We start from the raw sequence: 25,653 nt of genomic DNA on the forward strand, positions 1-25,653 counted from the left end.
TCTGTTCCCAACTTTCCCTGTGACCGTGGGAGGCTAAAAGCTATAAATCATGCCTCTGATAAAAGAGAGGCTGGAGAGGAATTCCATTCATCAGAGCATGCAAATATGCTGGAAATGAGAGTATTAGCATATGACAAAGTCTCCATGTGCAAACAGTCTGCATGTTTTGCAGGTGTAATTAACACCTCATTAATCAGGTATGCTATTGCAAAGGCAGTCAGTGTGTGTAATAGGATACAATTGAATTATTTTGCCACAAAGTTTTTTTAAAGAATTTTACTTTAAAAAAAAAAAGTTACTCATGTGAAAAGAGCAGCAAATGGAGGAAACAGCCTAGCAGACAAGTCATCACTGCCTATAGCCTGCAACGTCCATTACAAACACAGGAGGCCAGAGGCTGTGGAGCAAAGATTGCTTCAGCTCTATTTTTACCTGTATTGCTTACAGGCATTTCAGCTTCCCATCTCTCACCTATTTATATTATGTCCCAAAAACAAAGCCCCAAAAGAATATTTGAGCTGGTGGCAAGCTCTGCTATCTACCAAGCTGAAGTTGAAACAAAATCATAGATTCTCCTTTAACAAATAAATTGAGATAGACTAAGCCTTGGGATGAGCCAGCAGCTGACAGAGACAGAAAACTCTCCTTTCACTGTCTCTATTTCTGCAGCATGTCTCTGAAGATACAGCTCTGCTCCAGTCCACCCCAGAGTTCATTAGGCAGATGTGCATGATGCATCACATGGAGGTGTGTGTGGGAAGCAAACTTTATCATTTCACAAAGCATTTTGCAAATGCTTTTCTGAGCACATGTGGTATAGTTTGCTTCAGCTGTTTAAACCTTTGTACTCAGGGCTCTGCTCACCAGAATACTTCAAGGTACACAAAAAAAAAAAAATTATAGCTTCATAAATATCTCTGTGAAGAAAGTTATGTGAATTCTGTGTGAGCAAAAGGAACCAAAACTGACTGACATCTCAATGAGCTCAATTCTTTGGTTTACTTATAAAGCAGACCAAGGGCAAGGGCAATTTTACTCCTACTCAATACATGTCAACCTGAGGAACTTTCCAGGAAAGACAGGAAAGAATGCACCCATTCATTCAATTCTGTCCTAAAACTACCAGCTAATGGGATATAGCTGGGAAGGGAGAAGAAAAATAAAAACTCTATAGGAGGCAGCCCCCTGCTTGTTATTGGAGTGATAGAGGCCACTGAATTATTTTAGATGATCTTTGTAAGAACCAACACAAAAAAAAAAAACCCAAACAAAAAACACAAAAAAAACCCCCAAAAAACAACAACAACCCCCCCCCCCAAAAAAAAAAAAAAAAAACCAAAAAAAACCCCAACAAAAACCAAAACCAGGAGGCATTCCAATCCAAGCTTTCTAACAGGGAAAGGATAAACTCCTACCCTACCCTGCCCTTAGATGATTCTTTCAAGAAGAGAGATGAAAAACAGCACAAAAAACCCAGTTGTGCTAGAACCATATGACCATTTCCATTATAGGAGTGCTTCAGATTCCAGATACATTAAAAGAGAAATGACATTTATAACCCTTTTGAAAACAGAAATAAAGAAAAGCAATGAAGAGACCAGTTGTTTCCCCTGCCTTCCTTCCTCTCTTGCCTCTCCATAACTCATATACCCTCCAGGAAGAAAGACTGGACTCTTCTTTTACTTTTCAGAACAGTTGGTCTGTCTCTAACAAATGAGGTACCCAGAAGAGGAAGTTTTGGAGTGATTGAGCTGCTGAAAAGACACAGCTGACCTCAAACCATCACCTCCCCTTTACTGGAGAAACCCAACCCTTCCTAAATGCCAAAGTTGAGACATTTCCTCACAGCAATTCAGGGAAATCTCTGTAAGATGTATATTGCTAATACTTGTCCTTGCTCAAATCCCACTCTCTCTTTCATTTAAGGAATGCAGGGACAATCCAGGCACTGCTGTTTTGACCATCACTGGCAACAGCTGTGAGCCTTACCCACAGGGAACTATGATTTTAGGTAGAAATTTTAGAGCTGTTTCTAAACAAGCAGTGTCTTCTGACTTCTTTAGAAATGTATCATTTGTTAGTTAGTTAAGCAGTGCTAGGTTTCCCTTAGACAAAGAAAATCAATAATTTCAGATCAGAAAAAGAGCTGTTGCATTTCAAACCAGATTAATAAAAAAAAGCTTTCATGTCAAGTGTTGCAATGAGTGGGGAGAGTACCACCATTCTGCACAGCCAAGAAAGAGTTTCATAGTTAATAGAGAGAATAATACTGATAGCAGGCTATCTGCATCATTGTTCCACATCAGCAGTAGTGCAAACTGAGAGCTACAGTCAGGGTAAGCAGAGGGACATTGTGTTCATTAAGGGTCACAGATGGTATTTAAAACATCAGCAAAATGCTGCAAACATTCTTTAAGCACCTCAGTTCAAATAGCAAACACAAAACACTACAGGAATTGCACATTTCTCAAGTCATTTCCAAGGCACTGGCCTCAGCAAAGACCAGAGGACCAAAAGCTGCCAGTGAATGAGCAGATGGGTCTTTGAATGATGCCCCACATTCAGTGTCAAAGGTGGCATAGGGTCCATGTCAGAAAAGTTGTCCAGCAGGCTGAATGACAAAGGGGAATGTTCTAATTATGATTGACAGCAACCCGTTTTTTAAGAGCTCCTAAATTTCTTGAAATTTTACCCAAATACCTATAGATTATCCAGAGAAGTCACTCTTAAATGCTTCATCTTGAAGCTCCCAACTATAAACCTGCCTCCACTATCCCTGCACCCACGTGGACAACTTGGACAGCATTGCATCAAGTCATTGAACCCTATAGCCAGCTCCTAGTAGATAATAGTTTGAAGTGCAAATTTCTGCAAGTAGATCTTCATTCTGCTACAAACTGGCAGCAATTGAGAAGCAGGATCTATTTCCAGCAGATGTGTGAAAAAGCTAGCAGTGGTAATCTTTGGTTCAAGCATGTACTGCCATAACATACCATGAAATTGTCATCTAGCAATGACTTAATCTGTGACCTGAGAAGAAACTTCCTGCCCAGGAGGGGAGAGCAACACTGTCCAATCAAAGGCTGTCACTCACAAACCAAGTGTAATTAGCCAGAGGCATATTGCTACTGTTAATAACTATAATGAATCCCAAGCAGAGACACCTTCCGTGGCAGGCTGCTGCTTGGGCTTGAAAAAATGTTTCAGAATAAATAAAACAAAACCAGAAGCCATCACATTAGTTGCTGATTTTTCACCTCCTACTCAAGCACTCCACAGAGATCCACTCCAGGCTCTCAAAAGCTCGCAGTTACTCTCAATCAGAGATATCTGGCATGGAGGGAGTGACTTAGTACATTCCTACGGGTGGGTGGGTATTTTTATACTGATTCAGATAATGGAACTGGCTTGCTGAGTGGGAGAGAACTACTCATTTCCAAGACTACCTCCCAGCCCCCCTTCCACTCCATTTCTTGGTTTTTAACATACTCCCACTGCTTTATGACTGGTGCATTACACATAACCAGTTCCTGAGGTGACTGCTCCTGGGTAATAAGAGAGAATTGTTCACATTCCAATGTTGGGAGAGCTAATGTTCCCTTCCCTTCCCTTCCCTTCCCTTCCCTTCCCTTCCCTTCCCTTCCCTTCCCTTCCCTTCCCTTCCCTTCCCTTCCCTTCCCTTCCCTTCCCTTCCCTTCCCTTCCCTTCCCTTCCCTTCCCTTCCCTTCCCTTCCCTTCCCTTCCCTTCCCTTCCCTTCCCTTCCCTTCCCTTCCCTTCCCTTCCCTTCCCTTCCCTTCCCTTCCCTTCCCTTCCCTTCCCTTCCCATATATGACAACCTATTAAATGTATATTACACCACACTGCAGCACTCATGTTTTTCACCCCACCTGCCCTCAAAGCACATGATTTATAAAATTGAGAATGCCAGGAACAAGGAAATCTCAGGATGCCGTGCTGCAGAAGGAGCTGGCCACAGCTTGTGCCTAGTTGGGCACAGCTGGTCTCAGAAGGTACCAGACTGGGGATCAGTTATCTCAGCCAAAACCAGAATGGCAAAAGAACAGATGTCTGACTTCAGGATGACATTTCTCACCTCTCTGGCCAGGGGCTTTGAGCCAATATCCTGGGCTGATGAGTACATGTACAAAATGCTCCCCATTTTGCCAAACCAGCATTTGTATTTCTGGGCCCTTTCACTTGCTTTCAGAGGACAATGTGAGTCAAGAAAAAGCCTGCACAGGCAAGCCAGGACAGCCCCAGGCACATTTCAGGCATACTGCTGGTACAGAGAACTAATTCCAAATGACAGCCAAGACCTAGGCCCCCCTTTCCACTTCCGGTTACCTGAAACTCATTACTCCTATCTTGAGCCCATTAAACTGTGTGTAAAATGAGGTTGTATCTCTACAGCCCTGCAGGAATTTGATGGTGTTTGTACATTACTCTTCAGTTCTTTATAGCTTTTTACAAAGCCACTTATTTATTGATACATTCTTTTTGTAATCTTGTCAGTACATTTCAGGAAAAGAAACACAAGGGAAATGTTAATGGCATTCCCTAATAAGGCACTCCCCTACTAAACAGAGTAGACCAATTACGCCATGTTATCAGTTATGCCATATTATCACTGTCAGCTTCTCAGCACAGAGGCGCTTTTCCTGGAAGACAATTTACTAGACCTATTTTTGTTTAACTCAAAGGTTTGTCTTCCTTCCACTTTTGAGTACACATTCTTCAGAGCAGAACTAGAGAAATTTACCCCAGATTGTTGATGACAGAATTAGCTAAATCTCTTTCTAGCTTTATCTGCGCTAGGCAGCTGCCAACTGTGGCTGTCTGTGGAATCAAGGAGAGACATTTTCAGGAGCTCTACTGGCAGCACGCTGCAGCAGGGAGCCTGCAATGTAACAGGGCTGGGGGTTTTAATACAGAATACTTTCCTTGCAAAAAAGGACTTCCCTTGCCTGCACAATGCTGCCTGATGTACACCAACTGCATTAAGAGCAAATAAATTAGAGTGGTACATCTGAATCTCAGCATTCACTACAGGAAACATTGCGAGCAAATTTTTCACCATGGGATACATAATACAATCTTCAAATACATTATCACTAGCAGTAGACAGCTGGAAGTCAAACAGCAGCTATAAACCTCTTTGAGATATGACAGTGGCATCTTACAAATGGGCATTGTTCAACACCTGATATCATTTCTACCACTTTACTTTCTCCTCTGTTATGAATCACACTGGTTTACCTGATATAATGCACACCCTAAGCAGGTAAGGTAGCTGGCCAAAGAAGGCAAATAGTTTTGTATGATTCCACAATGATTCCACAATTAGTCATATGCTTGTTCTTATAATTTAAGACAATTCAGAAAAGAGACCTACGTGCTATTGGAAGTTTATTTAGATTAAGATAGATAAGATTTAAAGACAATAGTAATCTTTGAACAATTTGGTGTTATTAACTAGAATAAAGGCAGGACTGCTATGATATATCTTCTTCAAAGGTTTGCCTTGCAAATAAAAGTAGTTAAGCTGAAGGAGGTACCATGTCTCTAGAGTAATACATTCTTATTAAATATTAAACCACTAAATTGAATAATGTGTAGATAAATTCTCAGATTTTTTGAAAAACCACAACTCTTTACTATGAAGAAAGAGCGGATCAGTTATTTCTGAGGTAGCATGTCAAAACAAATATGCAAGAAAAGAGGAGGGAAATATAATGGAGAAGGAAAAAAGCTTTTAAATTGGGCGATGCATAAGAAAACAGAAATTACTTCTCTTAACATAGTTATGCTGAGTTTTTCAGTTATATAAATTTAGGCTTCAAATCCAGACTCAGACCTGCATTAGTATCACAACAGAGTCACTCAGCTGACTGACGCAGCCACACAACTCTCCAACTGAAGAACTTACACCTTTGCCTATTCAAAACAGACACAGTCTTCCTTTTTTTTTTTTTTTTCTTTAACATTTTGCTCTTCTTAGAAACACTGAGAGTTTTAAAATGGCATGGCATAGTATAAGTGTTATAACACAAAAAATAAATTATCTTTTTGGATATTTGATATAGATTATCTTTTTGACAAGAACCAACCTGCAACCTGAAAACAAAAGTTACCTTCTGTGACAACCTGGTTTATCTAAAATTTAAAACCTATTTTACCACTTTGTGTAACTTCCCATGAGTAATGTTGAAGCCTATCCTGTGAGTTGTGGTCATAGGAAAAGCCACTGCTAAAGTACTATGATGTTTGACAACTGAACACTGGTTTTAGTGTGAAAGATTTAGAAATAATCCCCATTGCGCAAGTATTCCTGGAACCCTTGAAGCCTGAAAGTTAGTTAGTTAGTTGTGAAAGGCTAATGAATACTGAATGCACTAACAAAACCGGTATTTTGTCACTCACTTCAAGAAAATCTGACCACAGTGGCTACTACAATGATCTCATATTATTACGTACTTAAAATGAAGGGGATTTAAATGAAAATTGCAACCCAATTGTGTATCTCACCATTGATTAACCAGCAAGTTGTCTCTTAAGCCACTATTAATAAGCAAAGAGTAGCTCTTTGTCATCCTAGGAGATGAGAGCACTTTTCCATTAAAGAGTCACTTGCCCATAAATCAGAGCTTATCAAAAGCAGCACTTGATGTGCGTAAGCAGAGGAGTAAGAGAGGAGCTGGTGGAGCGAGCAGCCGGCAGAGTGAGCACACACAGCGCGCTATACGTCGGACCAAATGTGCGCATCACAGACGTTCAGCACAGCTAATGACATCTTTCCTTGCCAGGCTCTAAGATCCCATTAACTGGTGAATCATTCTACCATCTGCAAAAAGCAGGTCCTTCCTCCCCCATCCCCTCACTCAGGACAAGCAAAGGGGAAGCTTGAAAACAACTTTCAGCTCTTTATTTGTCCTTGTGAGCAGTTTCATAGTCTTCCTAGGTGATGTAACAGATCTCTCTCCACTTCCCTCTCAACGGACTTTATTACAGAGCAATGTAACATTCAGGGACCAACAGGTTTCCAAGCTGCACATACAGCAGCATTCAAAATGTCAACCAAAACTGACACCTTTGATGGCAGCTGCACAGATGAAGAGATTGTTTTGTGTTCACTGCCATTAAGCAAAGCAACCTTCATTACAGAGCCAGGATTGAAGGAATACAAAATATTACAAGTTGGGAGACTAAATGATAAAATAGAACTTAGCTACCAGCTAAGCCCCCAGTCATCTTGCAGTTTCCAGAGACCCCAGGAATCTCCTGGCAGGTCAGACACAAAGGCTTTACTTGGTGGTTTGGTGCTCAGATGTCATACAAAAACCCAGACAGAACTCAAAGAAGGAACTTGCATCACCTGCCTATCTTGAGCTGCTGGTTGATAACCACATGCCAGAAACTGCTTCTCTTCCTTGTTCCAAGGAGGCCAATTAGTCACTCATTGGGAAGGCCAGACCAAGGACTCTTACAGTAGAGAGTTACTGGTTCAAAATCTACTGTGCTTGTGGTTCCCCCAAAATTTCCTTTGTAGCAGTCCAGTTCCCACATAATTCCCACTAGAGCTGGCAGGGCTATTTGGACACCCACACTGCCAACCAGACTGGATGTATTGGATAGTTTTTGCTTCCAGATGTGAAAAAAAATAGTCATTCTTTACTGTGCTGGTATCATTGGGAACCTGACATGAAAGCCAGTCAACATGACTTCAGCAACTTTGCTGTAAAAAGCAAAACCACAGACAGATAATCTGCTGTGTCTATGAAGTTGTTTGATGATTTCATTTTTTAAGGTAATTTTCAAAATATTGAAAGCTGCAATTCAAACTGCATTACACAGTATATCCTCCCTCACAATTTTTTCTTTTGAACACTCATCTGGCTTTCAGATCCAAAAAAGAGTGCCAATAATCGTCTTGAAATCAGATTAGGGAAAAAAAAAACCCACCAACAAAACAATTCAGTCAGTCTAACTGATTCCATAGTCATTCAGAGAGATTCTTTCAGACTTAAAAACAACAGCCCACAACACTAAAACCTGCTCCCTGCCCACACCTGGTAAAGAACAAGGGTGGAGGGAGCCACTCCAAACACCCTCCCACCCTAATTTGTTATTCACATTCAGGCTCCAATTTCTATCACGATAAAGGTGATACAGGGGTTGGACTGGATGACTTCAAAAGGTCCCTTTCAACCTGAACTGTTCAATTCTAAGAGAAGAGCAACCTAGTTCTTAACACCCTTTTTTCCTAGCCATTTCCATGAAGTCCCATATTTAAATAAACAAGAATTGAAACAGAAGAGGGAGAAGATTGGGATTATAGTTGTGCCACTTTCGAGGTCTTCACGCTGAACTGAGCACAACACCTAAAATCATTGTGAGTTGCCTTGTGAACCTGAAGGATCATAGCTATCTCAAGAATGACTTTTGCAGACCTTGTGTTTTTGGGACTTTGTTTTTCTTTATACAGACAACAACTAACTTAGAAGCTGTAGATATTGTTCAGCTAATGTGCAAACACCAGTGCTTCATTATGGCATGAAGCATCTAATTTTCTCACTCTATATTGTAAAGAATGCATCTCTGGGTTTTTTGTTTTGGCTTTAAAGAGAGCATCATTAAGTGCTGTGCCAAGAAACCTGATTAAGACACTATTCTAACTTGTAAGTTCTTCCAAAACAAGCACTCATTTGACAGCTTTAAGCAGATGACAAATAAGCTTTTTTAAAAGAACATTTTAAAATCAAAAAAGGTAAACCAATTCTATCCTGCGAGAAGAAAAAATATCAATTTGTTAGACTAGTTTGACACATATTCCATCAACAAAAGAATGCAGATTGTCACAACTCTCTTAAGCAGTGATCAGGAATGAGTTATTCAGATGTACTATCCCTTCCTTGATAAGAATTATGCAAGTTATTTTACTACCACTGAGTATGATGGCACTGCAGTGACAGACTCCTGATGGTTCCCCAACATCCGCAGCAGCTGGAAGTGGCAATTTTGCACCTTCCAAAAGAAAACTCCTAAGCATGGGCAGTACAGGGCTACTGTGGGCTAAGCTCTGAGAAAAATGACATACTAAAACTTTACTGAACTCTCCAGGAACCTATGGGTTCCTGTTTTTTTTCTTTTCCTTCTTCTTTTTGTTTCCTTATTCTAAGATTCTACAAATAATCCATGAATAACTTAGTGGTTTAAGTTCCCTTTCTTGGTAATGACTTCTATGCTTCATGGAACGTGCTGCCAGCAGCAGCTGCTCAGGCAGTTTAGATGATGCTGTTTGTGCTCTCCGATGGGATGAGCACCACAGCACGGCACTGCCTGGCAGTCACCACTGAGGAAGCCTCAGTGCCTTTGGTGTGCCACCTCCACCACCTCCTCACAGGATTTCTCTTTCCTTTACCTGACACAACCTTCAGCTTGGATGCTGGCCTTTTTAGCTTCCAAACAGTCCTCACTGTGGCCATAGTGGCAGATGGAAGAATATGGGGAGGGGGAACAGACATCTCACTGCTCTCTCTGCATGTCAGTGCCTCTCTCAAAACATTAATTTATTACCTGCACAGCAGCTCAGGTAATGCCTCATATTAGACTCACAGGATACCAGAATTACAGAGGTGAAAAAGGATATGAGTAGCTGGAGGAAGTGTTAATATGACAATTTTAAAGCAGGTCTTTCTGTCATCTTGCATCAGGCAGCTGTCAGTAACCCAACAAATTAAATTTATGATTTAAAAAGAAAAAAAAATGAAATTATGCTCTTTTTTCTGGTAAAAAATTCTGTTAGAGTCACCACACAGAGAAAACAACTTTCTGTGCAAGTGTATGTGGTGACTCTCCCTCTGGGAAAAGTTTTTTTTTTTCTCTTCATGATTTATCCACCACTCAAACCTTTACATTCACCCCAGCCTTCAGCTGCTGCCAGTTCACAAAGTGTTCTGTGACATATTTTCACAAAGTGTTTTGTGACATGACTGTCACCAATGCATCTCATGAGGCTTTATAATGCCACCTCAACCTTCCACTCTGACCAGCCCTCTCCCCCCTATACTTCATACGGGAAAGAATTTTAAAGAAACAAAAGAGGAGTCAGTCACCTAACCTCACAATGTGTGGCTGCAGCCTGAGCTGAATCAGTCGTTTGAAATTGAGTCATTTTGTCTAGTTTGCTCTAAAGTGATAAGCTAGATGGGATAGAAATTCTATATATTATTACACAGAATTGTTTCAAACATGGAGTTAAGATAAAAGCAGAGTCCAGGGAGAGCTAATCTGTGCCTGTCAGCCCACACTTTAATCACATGCCGATTACTTTGTTAGTCATCTCTTCATCAGTGCTCTCAACCCACTCCTGCTCCTCCTGCAGTAAACTTTAATTAACCAAAGAAACACTGGAGTTACTCACTGTGAATAGAGAAACAGAAAAATGGAGGAGCTGAATGCTAAATGCCTCTCATCACAAGTGAAAGTGAATAAGTTTGGAGGTAGTGGAAAAGACAACTCTTTAAACCCAAGCAGCAGGAATTCCTGTCTGTAAGCAAACATTTTGAAACAATCCAAAAGGAAGATTTCTGCACCATTGCACTTTCTGCTTCTTTCCCTGGCATATGTTCTTGGTTAGCAGCTAGTCTTTTACAATAAATTAAATGGAAAAAAAACCAAATAGAACAACAGAGGAATCACCTGTGTGGAGAGTTCACTAAAATCACTGCTCTTCATCTGCTATGTATTATTCTTACTCTGATGGGACAACTGTTAGCTAAAAGTCAAAAACAAGCAAGTCACACAATAGTGATGTTTGTACTTTGGGCTGAGGCATCAGTTCTTTCTAATTTTAGTGAGCTAGCACCACCCTTACATGGTAGCTCATCGTGCCGATTACCACAAGAGTAACAGCATCTGTCATGCCGCCAGCAAGTAACATCGGAGGTGCTATGGTTTTGTTGTGCTCTTAGGGATAATAACGAACCAGTGATGGAAAGGAAACCACCACAGTAAAGGATGATCCCACTGTACAAGTTGAACAAGTTGCCATGACTTGCTGAAGAGAGTCCATGACAGAACTAAGGTGTTCTCTTCTTGGATCAGCATCCTAGCACTAGCATTGCACTCTTCCCCACCACATCAAAGCAGGCAGCATGAGATCTGGAAGGTGATTAGTTATTCACTTGTGAACATTTCCATACCAGTGCCAGAGTGCCAAGAACCTATTACGTGACCTTAGCTATCAGGTGGCATATTGGAGAAACAAAACAGGCTGCTGGATTTTCCAACAGCAGCCAGTACTGTGAGTCACACAGAAGAGCTGTGCTTTGGACAAAAGCTGCCTATTAGTCTTGCATGCTCATGAGTGATTCTGAGCGGCATCCTGCACCCAGCATGCACCTGGCACATTTGCATAATTTGCAGTATTAGAGTAGAAAGAGGATTATGAAAACAATTACTGAGGCAATATTCAGCTCCAAATGGATGTGCTGCTACTACCTTACCATAGCAGGCTGCTGACAGAGTGAGCTTTAGATAGATTTGTCACATCCTTTGCCTTTGCCCTTCATTCTTCTCTTAGCCTCTCCATTACTCCATTAATGACTCTCACAGCTTCTCTTTCTTCCCACTTTTCACCATGATCTACTCAGTCACTGCACCACTCTCTCCCTCTCTCTCACTCATGATGATGCTTCTCTTTGTGCCAGTGTCTCTGCTTCAGCCAAAACAAACCATGATCAACTACACCAGGATCCTCCTTTTGACAGTAAGCACTGGCACACATATGAAAAGACAGTAAGAATCAGCCTCTTTTTCCTCCATTTATGGAGTCATCCCACTTCTTCTGCCGCTCACCTTTCTGTCAGTCAGCCATTGCTCTCACACCTGATCATGCGAGGATACAAAAGATCCTAAAACTACATCTCAGAGGAAAAGGAGCGAAGCTTTACAAGAGCTCACCATCTGGGCAGTACTTGGTATAGAGCTGTCACTCAGTGCCAAATTCACATGCCAAGTCAGATATATCATTAGAGAGATGCCTGTGCACAGGGACCATATTCTCAGCTGAAGCAGGACAAATCTCAAAGAATTAATCTCAGTTTTCACACCTTTTTATCTCAGGCAATGTTGTAGAAGCAGTGTCCCTGATCTAGCATTTCAAGATGCTATTACTGCATCCCAAACAGCAAAACAAGGTGTAATTTACTCTTGTAAATCAAGAGTAGTAAGGTACTGCTCCTCTCAAGCATGCAGCAAAGGACAGAAAGAATATTTCCCTGTTACCCTTCAACAATCTCAATTTTGCTGCAGCAAACTGCCATCTCCCTTCCCTAATCAACCCCCCAGAGTGGCAAGTGCACTTGGCCACCTCTGTGTTTCACAGTCTAGGAAAAGAGAATGCCTGTTGCATTGGCACAGGAAGGAGGTGCAGGCAGCCACGCACAAACTTGCTGACCTGGCACAGCAGGTCTAACACACAACTGCTTTCCCAAGCAACTCATTGTTAGCGTTTAATTGAGAACGCTGTAGCAAAGGCCAAGGGATTTGGATGGAGGTTATGGGAAGCAAAGCATGATCTGGAATGCTGTTCTGCAGTCTAGAGAGCAGTTGGGTAAAGACAGCAGAGGCTGCCTGGGTGAATGGGGAAGGCTGGAACTAGCACCATGCAACAGCCTGCTTCCAACTGTAAGTAAGACTGGATCGCCACAGAAATCAATTTTCATACCTAGTCTCACAGCCACTATAAATCAGTAACATCATGTAAGGATTGCATTATTGGATTCAGGGGTGGAGGGAGCAAAGGGAAAATTCATCTTTCCCATCATGGTCGTCTTCCTTTCATCTCTGAGGGACCCTTGTTAAGTCCTTTCTGATACCCACTTCCTACCAGGAGGTGTAACTTACCATGTCATCCAGCTGAAACCCTGCCTAGGATCTTAAAAAGCAAAAATACATGCTTCTCAAGAGAACCCTCCAGGTTATCAGGATGATTTTTAGAAATTAACAAAAATAATGCTAAAACATCCAGCAGCCTAATTATCAGCCACTTCTCATTTATATTCCCATTAAATTCACAGCTGCTTTGCAAAGAGACAGGCTGATGTAGGGAGACTGCCTTGTATGCTCTCACCCAAGTCTCTTCCATTTATTCCACTGAGAATGATGACACAAATAACTCAAATGCTTGCTTAGTATTTGGCAGGTGCCGCTGGTGTATGACACACTATTCAAAAAGCAAACAGCAAGAATAACATGATGTTCTAAAGTAAAAATCGAGGGCATTTTATTCCTCTCATGGTAACAAAACTGTTAATTTTCAAGTATCCACTGACCTTTTCACCATCCAAAGCAATTTTACTATGAGCTAAATCTGCCAGTTTACCTGTCCTGTAATGAACCATAGCTGAAAAGTGGGGAGCTGTGAACACTGCAATTGCTATTGAGGGCAGGGGGGGAAGAACTGACAAGCAAGGTGTCTGTGTGACTGGCACACTGCAGACAGACCCTGAGGTGTCACTGTGCCATATTCCAAAACTCACCCAGCTGGGTTCCTTGGCAGAAACACCACAAAAAGAAGAAAGAACCTTCAATTGCATTTTCTTGGCTTTGAAATATGCTAAATTGATTGAATACGTGTCAGCTTCATGCAGTGAGATATTTCAGCATCTCTAAAATGTATTTGCAGGTGTATTTCTAATTTGCAAGGATATTCTCATGCCAAGTACCATGTGGGTACTTACCTGATGACACAAATCTACAGCAAGAACAAGTCTAAGAAATTAAGTAGTTTTGCTAGGCGGAACTAGGCTGATTTCAGGCAAGATATTATTATACCTATGGATTACATAGAGCATTGGTATAACTCAATCTACCAGTGCTTTAGCCCTGGAACTATTTGTTGCATCTAAGGTGGTCCGTCAAAACTGATGCAGTTTTTACACACAAATTCCTGCCCACTGAGATGCAGGCTGGGATTCTCTCATCTGTTTCACATTTTACAAAAGGGTCCCACTGTAAAATTTTACCTACTGCATATTCCAGCTGGAATAATCCACATGACCTAAGGACAAATAGTCTAAATAACGAAGAGACACCAATAGCTTGATTCAGTGTCTCCAACAAAAGTGAGAAGTACAACTGAGAAGCACAACTGAGATATTTTCAAGTAATTACATTTTCACAGCAAGCAATTTTATCACCATATAAAATGAAGTTGTTTCTATCCACTCATGCTACCCATAACTAAAAAACCAGGAAAAATACAGAACATGTGAAATACTTTTTTTATAGCAGCCTTCAAAGATCAAACACAACCTTTGTACTCAGCTGCCTTTTGCCTATTCCTGATTTTAAACAGCAAGAAAATGGGTTATTTGGGACATATTTGGTTTAAAGGTTCTCTTAAACAGACTCTTCAAAGCCAGCCATATGATAGCAAACAAAACATTTATCTAAAACATTGAAAATGCTCAATTTCTGAAGACATTGATTGTATTTAAAGAAGAAAAGTTTGTCATGAAAGAATGAGTAAGCAAAAATTATGCTGGACTCCAGTAGAATACAAAGTAATATAGAAAACATGTTTGGCAGTATTAATTGACATGAGAGGTGACAATGCCATACTTTAGGGTTTTAAGAGTTGTTAAAAAACCATTCTTATTACAATCAGAGCTGCTGCACCAACAGCAATACTCCCAGTACATTTATCTGGAGCAGAAGTTGCTACATTTTGTGCACAAAGATCTTGGGGCAGGTGCAGTTTATAAACAACAAAACAACTCCAAAGTTCAATATGCAGGCTTAAATAACAGTAAATGCTACAACTGAGCTAAAATGAGAAAGAAAATTTGCACTTATGATTTAAGGGTTAACTTAGCCAAAAAGTCAACAAAACCACAATGAAATACGAGAAAGTATAATAAGCCTAACAGCTTTGCAGGAATTTGTGATAAATCAGATGTCAAGTTTGGATTCAACCTAGAATTTAGCAGGGTTTTTTTTTGTTTGTTTGTTTGTTTTTTTGTTTTTTGTTTTTTTGTTTTTTTTTTTTTTGTGGGGTAACCAAACTATGAATAATATACTTACTCTAAGTTCTTTTTCCAAGTCCCTCAAAAAAAACCTGTGAGTTTCACAGTCTCTTCTAACTAACTTCAGCCAACATACACAGGTTACCGATACTACAAACTTGATGAATTACATCTGGTTTTATCACCATGCAGCTCCTAAACCACAAACAGGACCAAAAGTACGTTTTCACAAAATAATTTGGAGTCAGTCAGGTTCCAGAGCTTTAAGATTTTGAACTCAGAAATCAGGAGCCAAACACATGTGAATTTAAGGCAGTGTGTTTACTATCAATGATGTTTCCTCTCTTGCATGGCTGTAAACATTTGGGTGGCTTATTTTTGAAGGAGTAAGAAACAGACGATGAAATCAGGTTCAATGATTCTGTTTCCTACAAGAAAACAAGGTATTTTTATTTACAGGCTTATAGCTGAGTGCTCTGGGAGCTCTCCTGATATATGCTTCACCAGCTGAGTCACAGTGCGCACAGGATTAGTCACGTCTGAGGAAGTGTCCCAAGGTTTCATTTACAGCCACAGATTTACCTGATGTATATTAATTTCTCCTGTGAGCAGCAGCTCTCTGAAGATGTGTGCTTCAGAAGCCTTGGCTCTGTCATCGCCTCCACGTCACCACACCCTCGAAGACGAGGGCCAGAGTGCCAGCACGCACAGGGGAAGGCGATGTCTGCCGGCCGGGTGGGGAAGAGGAACGGAGGGCTCCCAGCCCGTACATCAACATATGTTCTGTGGGCCTCAGCAGAGCAGAGCATGCGTCACACGCACTTGACGTTATTTTAGGCAACAATGGGTAAACTAAATGACTTAGCTGAGCGACCCAGCACACTCCTTTCATTACATGCTCCAGCAGAGAAGCCCGAGCAACTGGCAGTGCTTCTGTGCCTGTGAGCTGGTACCCATTGTGCTCCCACTCTGCACCTGGGGAGCAAGGACAAGAGGTAAATAACTTAGCCCAGGGTTTAATTGCAAATCCCTGGCAGAATAAAACCCATACCAACATCTCAGACATCCAGGTTCCAAGTCACCCTCTCCATGTGCTCCCTAAAAATTCTCTGCCTGAAGGATCTGACCTAGCAAAGCCTGGCTCTTCCATGAGAGCTGTAAATAACTGCCTTCATTGGATCACCAAACAAATACGGGGAGTCTCTGTTACCTTTCCTCACAAGCTTGAGCAGAGTCTGAATGTGGGTGCAAGCACAAGTTGGCTGCACGTCCTCCGTTTTGAGAGGCTCAGATCAAGCAAAAGGAAGATCAAACCTGCCCATTTGAGCAACTGTATGAAACTTGAAATTCTGGATTCCTAAATGGCTAAAGAGTGTAACCACCCTTTGAACCCTAAGATAGATGTGTTTCTGCATCTTACCTCCAGTTTTTACACAAATGTTGAATTTAGACATGGAGAGTCCTTGCACTGGTGCCCACATCTTCATGCTACCTGTGTGAATGATGCTGCTTTCCAAACAGGCTGTTCACATTCTGCCCAGTTGATGTGTACATCTTGCTGCATCTCAGAGACTTGTCCCCAGCCAAGTGAACTACAGACACACTTGAAGTTTCTTAAAGTAAAAGTGTATCTTAATGAAAAAACATTGTAAAAAAAAGAGAATTGTAAAGTAAAAATTATTTAAATTGCACTTAAAGGCTATGTTATTACAGAATTAGCGCCTAAATAAACTTACAATATATTTTTACACAAAAGCAAACCACAGTGAAGCTGCTCCATGCTGGCTTGCATTGTTTATAGCTTTGAAGACAAATATAGAGGTCATTGTCATTTGTCTAATGAAAATAAACAGCTCCATGGGACAGCTCTGTTTCTTTTGAGGTGAATATACATTTTATCTAGTTTAGCATGACCATTTGGTATGTGCTAAACATTGGCTCAATTTTGCATTTCTTCCTGCAGCAGAACACAAATTGTTAACTTTCACCTGTAGGTTAAACCACGCTTAGTTTCCTTCCTTCTATTATTCTGTATTCTTCTTCTTCTCTTCCTGTTTCTGTGCTAAGGAGACTGACATCTACTTACAACAAAATTTTCCTTTTTGCTTCCAACAATTTCTCCAATAAACAAATTGGAACTTTTCAAAAATTTCTTAAATCAATACATTTTTGTAGAAGCTTCTTTGGGCCTTGACAGAGAGTTCTTTAATACCCTGTAAATGTAAATATATTGTCTGAAATCTTGACGAGTTCTGAAAAAGAAGTGAATCAATATCTACCAAACACTCCGTACTAAAATTACTTGTATTATTAATACAATTGATGACAGGACTAGTCCACAGTGATTTAAAGTTTCAAAACCAATAATGTTTCCCTACTCAGATCTATACAGACGCCCCAAAGAGAAGGAAGATTATTTCCCAAGTGGTTTCACTGAAAAAAAAAAAAAGTATTAACATAGCTGATCTAATACTTCAACCTGTTTGCACCAGAGTTCCTGACAAGATCTCCCTCAAGGTTAGCCTTAAAATTATATCACAACCTAATTTTGCCTTGTTTTACATTAGTCTGAAACCAAGCCTAGATTTTATTGAACTTGGATTATGTTATTTTACATTTTATCCAGATTAAACTTTTAATATGGTTTCATGGTTTGAAAAGCATCATCATCTACTGGTAGGGAGTTTTTAGTGCAGTGGGAAATGGAATTAGGAGAGATCCACTGACTTAATTGAAGATGCCACTAAAAGCTTTGCCAACTGCAAATATCCTGCCCCTCTGACTTCAGCAGTGATCCTGGGAGAGAGTGTGGAGCTAACTGTGGTTCATGTACACAGCAACTCTGCTGGAGAGGAGTCTCCGATACAGAACAGACCTGCTGAGGTACATCACATCTAGGGGTGCATTTACTGCCTTTAGACCACTAACATTATCAGTATGATTTTAGGATATGCAAAAATTTGATATGGTAATTGTGCTGTGTTGTGCCTGCCAAAGGAAACACCTCTACCTTCTCCACTGCTGCAATGAATATTCAAATGACCAACGTAACCAAAAAAAAGAGAAATGTACTAGGAAAACTCATCTAGATTTATGCCAATAGTATTTCTTATGGTCACCATTCTGATTTACCAGGCAGCTACTGTCTTCATTCTATTACAATGAAAGGGAGGTGGAGACCCCAAATAAATGCCCTAAATCTAGGAATACTAATACCAGGAGTGCTAGTGAAATAAGCCTGCCAGAAAATATCCCAAAAAATTGAAAAGGCAGAAGAAAAAAGCCCTGTTTGAGTTTTGCATCATGTTTTCTCTCTGTGTTTTAAGATACCAGTATCATGACTCACTCTGGAGATTTGAATTGCTCCCTGGGCAACATGACCTTCTCATACCAGCTTTGTTCCTCGTGCTAGCAAAAATTGGTCATCCATGAATACTGAATGAAGAAACTTCCTTATTAGTCATCTTGGATCTATAAAACTAATACCGGAAAATGGTGTTTAAACAAGCCCACTGCTGCTTCAGGTATGTGGCCTTCCAACATTTCAAATCTAAATAGTTTCATCAGGTGTGGGAGGAAAGATAGAAAAGGGGAAAAAAGTCAGATACATAAGTCATCTGTCTCTAGATAAAATCTATGGATCAGCACTCATTTCAGCAGTTTGGATCTATATTTAGGTTTTCATGTTTATATGCCTGACTGGGAAATCCCTTGGCAATTTTGAAACCAACGCTTAAAAAAACCCCCAAACCTGAAAACCCACCAAGCCTTCAAACTGAGAACTTTTCTGTTTCACTTTAGCTGGTTAGCTGTCCATCCTCATGTATGCTGTAAAACACTCTGACTTCTCATACTCGAGTAAAAACTACTAAAAAAGATCAAATTCTCCTTCCAAACACAAGAAGAACAGGTATTTGTCTACACATGGTCTTGCCTGCACCCCTCCTGAAATAGTTCAGTACATTCCTGACTGTGTATGAAATGAAAAACTCAGAGCAAAGCATATGCATCTCAATAATTCATACTACAGGTACGTTGCCTCATTCAAAAGACAGTGCAATAATATAAAGTCATACCTATTATAATGGTCACTGACAAAAAAGTCACCTTGTTCCCATGGACATTATTTGCTTTTTTGTTTAAGTTCTCTCTGCTGGTACCAGTACAGGCTCAAATTCCATTGAATGGCATATTGCACCCTCTCACCAAATTATGTGAAGAGGATTGACCAAGATGAGGAAAAACATCCCCATAATTGCAGGGGACTTAATCAGGATCTATCGTCTATCCCTGAATCAACAAAGTACTAAGCTAAGTGCTCCTGCAGATCTAAAACTTGGAAATACTTCAGATCGATAACTACACCGAAGAACTGAAACTTTCTCACATAGGAAGCATAGCACAAGCAATCAAAATCCTCATGGCAATTCTCATTCCAGTGTATGAAACAGCACAACATATTAACTGCACCTTTTCCTCTTCGTAACTAAAAGATGTAAACAGAACTGCACTTAGGCAGTGCAGGATGAAACTTGGGAAAAAAAAATTCCAACCAAACCCTTCCAATATATTTTTAGCCAATGTACAATGAGTAAAAATTATCCCAGAGCCCAAACATGGTGTTGACATCTCTGTGTGAACGAGAATCCTTGTTATATCTCTAAATTGCGTATATCTTACTATACCCTGTTATCTTGGTTTCCCATTAAGATGGATACCACAATATGTTCTTATTAAGTTTAGCATTTAAAGAAATATCCACCAGTAGCTCCACTATTTGTTCTTTCAAATGACATATAAGTAGGAACATTGATAAAAATAGTTCTAAATGCCCATCTGATACACTCTTCTTTTATCAGCAGCCTCTACAAAATGCCATTTGCAGGCCAAGGATCCAATCTGACTTAATTTGTAAATGGCTGTAATGACATGCAAGACAATTTCTGTAAGAGACAGAAATTTCAGTTTCATTTTCAAAGGAAATATCTTTAGAAGGATTTCCAGTTTCTCTAAGTGTTAGATCAGCTGTAGGATGTAAGACAACACTCTTTGATTACCAAAAAACTCTTATTACCAGGAACAGGATGCTAAACCACATGAAAGCAGTCTTGCTGCTCAAGTACTGACTAACATGATGTAGAAGGAATGTTTAACAAGTTTGTTCATGCAATAGGATGGGTGAATGTCATCTCTCATCGCTATGTGCACACTCCAGAAATTCTCTCACTTCAGGAAAATGTGTCTGAAAGTGTCAGTAGAATGAAGGATGGAAAAGTTTGGAACAGTGATGCACATATTTTGCATTTTATGTAAATTGTACATGTTGTTTATATTACATCAGTGCATGTGAATTCTACAGCTACTATGGCATAGTTAACCTTTTTAAAAGTTCATGTACACTACAGTTAGCAAAAATAAATTTATCATAGTTCAGAAACAAAAATGTTAACTGCTGGCAACTTCTAGGTTCACAGCATGGAAGTCCAATATGGCATGACAAAGCCAGACTACAATAGTTCTTGACACTGCTCTGATGCCAGCTAATCACAATCTGTTTCTGCATCAGTAGATCTTACTATTTGCCATGGACTCCTTGAATTCTATTTTAGAAAGAGAATTCTTCATTTTCTCACTGGATTTCATTTGGTATTCATCAGTACGATGTGGCAGCATTTTTTAATTGTTCATTTCTACAACATAAGGTATCTGTATTACCCCTTGTTCTAAAGGAGGGCAAATAAACAAGAAGTACAGAGGTCCAAAGGTATCCACATGACTAATTAAAATGTTGATGTTAACTTCAGAAGAGGCAGAAAATAATCAAAACCCTCTTTATAAATAAGTAACACTGTTTCAAATCTCTTCCTATTTTTGACTGTCCCCAAAGCTACTTATATTGCCTTAGTAACACTGATCAGGCGTGGCAGCTCTTCCAAGCCAAGATGCTATGAACTTTCAAAACCTAGGAATGTATGACAGTTCCTAAACACAATCTAACCATGCCTCTGTGGTAGCAAAGTTACCTCCAGATGAATCAGAGCTTTTGTGGTCAGTTCTCATCTACAAGTCCCAAGGGGCAATCAGCTCTAAATTACACTCTGAGCTTTTATTCCATACACAGATCTACATCACTCACTATGTGTAGATACTCCTACACAGGAGAATAAACCCAGTTCTTTACAGGGCTATTCAGTAGCCTTCTTGCAAGGCTCTCTTCCTCTTCTTTCAGCACACTTTCTTTTAAAATTCAGCAAACAGCAATGCAGAACCCACAAACAACTGCCTATTTTTAACTGCACACTCTTGGTTACTGTAAATCCTGTGTTCTGAACAGTGCTCAGACCAGGCCTGTGCAGCTCCCGTGGGGGTGGACCACCAAGGACTGACTGCTGGCATGGAGCTGCAGCTGTGGGCCACAGCAGAGCAGCTCAGCAGCACCCAGAGGCCACACAGCTCGTGGTGGGCGGCTGCTGACCAGCTGCCACAAACCCCAGTCAGTGTGCAGCACACAGCTGGCAGCAACCCTGTCCTGGGGAAAACACACACAGTCATCACTGCTGTCAGCTGCACCTCATATCCCCTTCCCTCTCCTTTCATGTGCTCATTACAAGCTGCCCTCTCCCTGTGCATACAGTACCCTCCTGTTTGTCTGCCCTCACTGTGCAGGACTTGGGTCTCCTCTCCCCCGCAGCAGCCCCACAATCCATCACAGCAGTCCATCTTGTTCCTTACTTCCCAGGTCCCGCCCCACACACAAACCAAAATACCCCCACGCTGTTCCCATATTAACCTCAAGTTCCTGCTTCCCAAACCTCCCACACTGGCTTGCTGCTTCAGCTCTTCTCCTAATCCTCCCAGGCTCCTCTACCCTCTGCCCTTGCTCCCTACTTTCCAAACTTCCCTTATTTTCTCAGCATTCCTGCCACTCAAACACCTTCTGTACATAAGGAGTCTCAGGAAGACAATTCCTGGCACTCCAAGATGCAGAACCAGCATGTCCAGCTGCCTTCTCCTGCAGTGCCCAGGCCTGACCCTCCCTGACGCAGATGGCAGACTGCCTCAGAGAAAGACTTGGAATATTGCTCCCAACTGAAGGCTCACACAAAGCTGCAAATCCCATCTGACAGTCTGTGTTGTGTAGGCCGGATCAAGACCCAGCACATGGACCTGCTGCTTGTACCAGTAAACAATCACACTGGCAGGTTGTCATTTCCCACGTAAGCTGCATTCCCACAAGCTGTCAGTTGCAAGAGAATGGAAATCCAAGAGCCTCAAATCCCTCTGGAAGTGGATGACATCATAAAGAATGCAAATTTTCAGTCCATTCTTCCTAATTCTGGTATTTTCTTCTTATCCCCATTCTGCCTCACCCTGGATCTTATTCTTCATCGAGTTCTGATTCACTTTTCCTCCTCAGTTTTAGTCACTGTGCCTTTTTCACCAATGGGAATAATTTCTGCAGTAATTCAGAGGACAGAACATGTTTGAACTCTCAGTTTCTTTGCTTAGAACCACAATTTGTACTGATTACCTGGGCTGCAAAGAGTCAAATTATCTTCAGGGATGCACACACTACCCGACTTCCCTTCCACACAAACTTCTGTGTAAGCAAGCATTGAAAAATCTGACTATGACGCCAAATTTCAGGAGAGTAAAATGGCAAAAAAATGGAGATTTAAAACGCACAAAACTTCCCTGAGAAATGTTCAGCCCACACTTTAAAGCATAGAGGCACTTGAACCTCTCAACAGTGCAAGTGTGTATTTTAATCAAGCGTCTGGGAAATCAGAATTTCTTTCTATAACTTGGTTTTATAAGAGCCAAACTGCTGAACTACTAAGTTTAGCCAGACTCAAACAGCCAGTGCAGGGGAAAAAACCAAAATCAAGCAGTAGAAATAATTTTTGCAGAAGAAACAACAACAACAAAATGCCTCATAATGGGAAATATTGCATAATTGCAGCTATGGACAAAGTTGACAGTTCTGCTTATAATGACAAATGGTAACCCCCTCCCCCAAAATAAAACAAATTTTTCTCAGAGGCACAGGACAACTGAACAAAAAAACCCTGCATCTTCAGGAAAATAACCCTAAAAAATGAAATATTAATACAATATTTTTAAAATCCAAATTAATATACCAATAACTTTGAAGATGACATACTGCCCCACTGACAGGGCAATGCCTGCCATGCAGGCAGCCTACCAGAAAAGCCTAAAAAGATCCAGTGTCTCCATTCTGGCCTAGGCTTGGGTTGCAATTTCTGTCATGAGGACACACCAGTTTGTTTGTAGAAGCCAATTTTTGGCTAGTGGCTAGGTCTCTGTGCTGAGCAGAACAACAGACCCATACAGAGCTGAAAAGCAGGATATTAAATAATTTTGACATAATAACATCTTAACAACATCGGTTGCTGCTCAGCATTTAGATTTCCGATCCTTTAGTGCTTCAAGATTTGAGGTTTAGGAATGCAGAATGCTGTGGATTTCAGTGTACTTATTTACCAAAGCACATCCACGTTTCAAAAGACTGCATAGTCCCAGTTACCCTCAAAAACAACTTCCTATATATGTTCCCATTATCTAGCCATGAAAATCACGCAGCAGACTCTAAAAAAGAGGCAGAATTGTGGACCTGTAGCCGAGTCGTTTCCCAAGTAGCCAGTGAAACACGGCTGGCGTCTTGCGCAGCGCCACTACCACCTCCTGGACAAGCCAAGCAGAGCTGCGGGACGCTCCGGCGCCTCGGTTTGCCTTGAAGGTAGGCGGGCAGCCCCTTCCTTCCAAGGCATGCCCAGCTATGCCCGGTACTGCAAAGCTCACCTTCCCACCCAGCTGTGCCATTCCCGGCTACCGCCGCTCCCCGCTGCCCCGCGGCGCCAGCGCGGCCACAGAGGCTCCGCTTACATCAACTTCACCTCGTTGTTCCGCAAGTGCAGCCAGGGCAGCCGGACAGCTTCCACTGGGAATCACAGCTGAAAGCCCCAGTGCTAATGGCAACAGAGCTTGTCTTTGGTAAAAGGCAATTAAGTTGCCTTTTTTTTTCCCCTGTTGCTAAGCTATATATACTGCTATAATGTGCTACTATGTGCATATCCGTCCAAGCAGCAAACATTTAACGAACTATAAAACATACTTTAAAAAAAGTGTAATCTGTAAGACAGCAGGAAGATGTCCTCCTTACACTGTTTGTCCTCAATAGTATATAAGAGTTTCTCTAGTCAAAGACAGGAAAAAAGGTCTCTATTTTTAGGTGAAGATAAATCCAGTGTTAATGATGGAATAAATGAGAATTTTCAATTTGTAGGAATTAAAGATCAGTTATTTCAAGATCTGGCTTGTCTTCCTACATATAGCATATATATCTTAAAATGTTAGTGCCTCTGTTTAGATGTCTGCAGACCCCATAAAACTCCATACTCAACTATAAATTACAAGCTCTACTACATAACCATAAAACGACTTCAATATTAACTCTCAGCAAACCTTTTACAGAAATAAAATGCCTCTTTATGCTTGCTCCTGCTGATGCAAGCACAGAAGTGTTTTCCTTTTTGCTGTTGCTGCCTTTGGAGATAGCTGGACAGTGGATGCCTTCTCAGTCCCTCTCGATCCTACAGATACAGCACAGATTTCTTGTCCTGAAATGTGAAGTTGAAATTGATTGTACTAATGTCTATTCTAACTGATAGGTATGCTCACAGTCATTAGGATTGGTCTGTATCAAAAAATTTGTATGTATTTCAACAGTTGCTGGTTTGTCTGCGAAGTCTAATCAGAAAATGTTTCCTTAACTATTTCTAGTTTATTATTGCATAAACATGAAAACACCAAAAAGTTGATGTTGCAATTTTCATTGTTACACTTGGTCTCAACTATTGTCTCTGAACAGTGTCCAGTAATTTCTGCATTTTAATTATCAAATCATACACCAAGATACAGAAATGTGTTTCATTCCGGGTCAGGATATTCTCGGAGGATATACACCAAGTGTCATAGAACACAGTAGATATATTTTCTTCATAATACATTAACAAATCCAATGAGTGAAGTCAGCTTCCTGGGCAGTACCATGTGCCTGTAACCATGAGGGACAGGATGTTTGCAGGAGACACTGATCCTCCTGCTAATATGAAGAAAATTTTTGGGCATCTGCTTAACTTGCCTGGCTCACAGCCAAATTAATCACTGGCTTTCCACCAGAAATATATATTTTTTTTCCTGTGAAAGGCTTGAAGGAGCCACTGAGCTTTTCTTCTCAGTTTCCTCTCCTGTTGCAGGACGAATACTGAAACTTACTCTCTTCTAAGCTGCTTGGTAGTAAGTTTTGCGTGGTTGTAATGATCACGTAAGTAGCCAGAGGGTGTTGCTGAACTTGATATTATCAGGAGCAAAGCCCCTGGGTCCAGGCAGGGTCAGGGACCCCTGGTCCCGTGCAGCAGCACGTATTCCGACAGCACAAATGTGCCCTCGCTCTGGAGCCGAGGGTCACGGAGCGCTAAAGAAGGAACTTTAAATTCAGGAACTTTAAATTCCCGGCCTGCCGCCCGCCCCTCAGCCGCGGCCCCGCCCCCCCCTCGCGGGGCTGCGGGCGGGGCGGCAGGCCACGTGACCCGCGAGCCG

The 25,653-nt window shown here is 41.1% G+C and overlaps 1 long non-coding RNA gene across 2 annotated transcripts; it reads right to left on the reverse strand.

Moving 5' to 3' along the window:
- Window positions 1–14,346: 14,346 nt before the first annotated feature.
- On the reverse strand, window positions 14,347–25,609 carry LOC128791783 (uncharacterized). Of its 2 annotated transcripts, none has more exons than XR_008432140.1 (3): window positions 25,330–25,609; window positions 24,517–24,671; window positions 14,347–16,661 (listed from the first exon to the last, which is right to left on the reverse strand). It is a non-coding gene; the product is annotated as an uncharacterized LOC128791783 (long non-coding RNA). The 2 variants fall into 2 exon arrangements; XR_008432141.1 differs by having other exon boundaries at window positions 14,347–16,005; window positions 16,451–16,661; window positions 24,517–25,609.
- Between the last annotated feature and the right edge of the window lie 44 nt (window positions 25,610–25,653).

This window comes from Vidua chalybeata, chromosome 8 (genome assembly GCF_026979565.1).
Source record: "Vidua chalybeata isolate OUT-0048 chromosome 8, bVidCha1 merged haplotype, whole genome shotgun sequence".
Classification (NCBI taxonomy): Eukaryota; Metazoa; Chordata; class Aves; order Passeriformes; family Viduidae; genus Vidua; species Vidua chalybeata.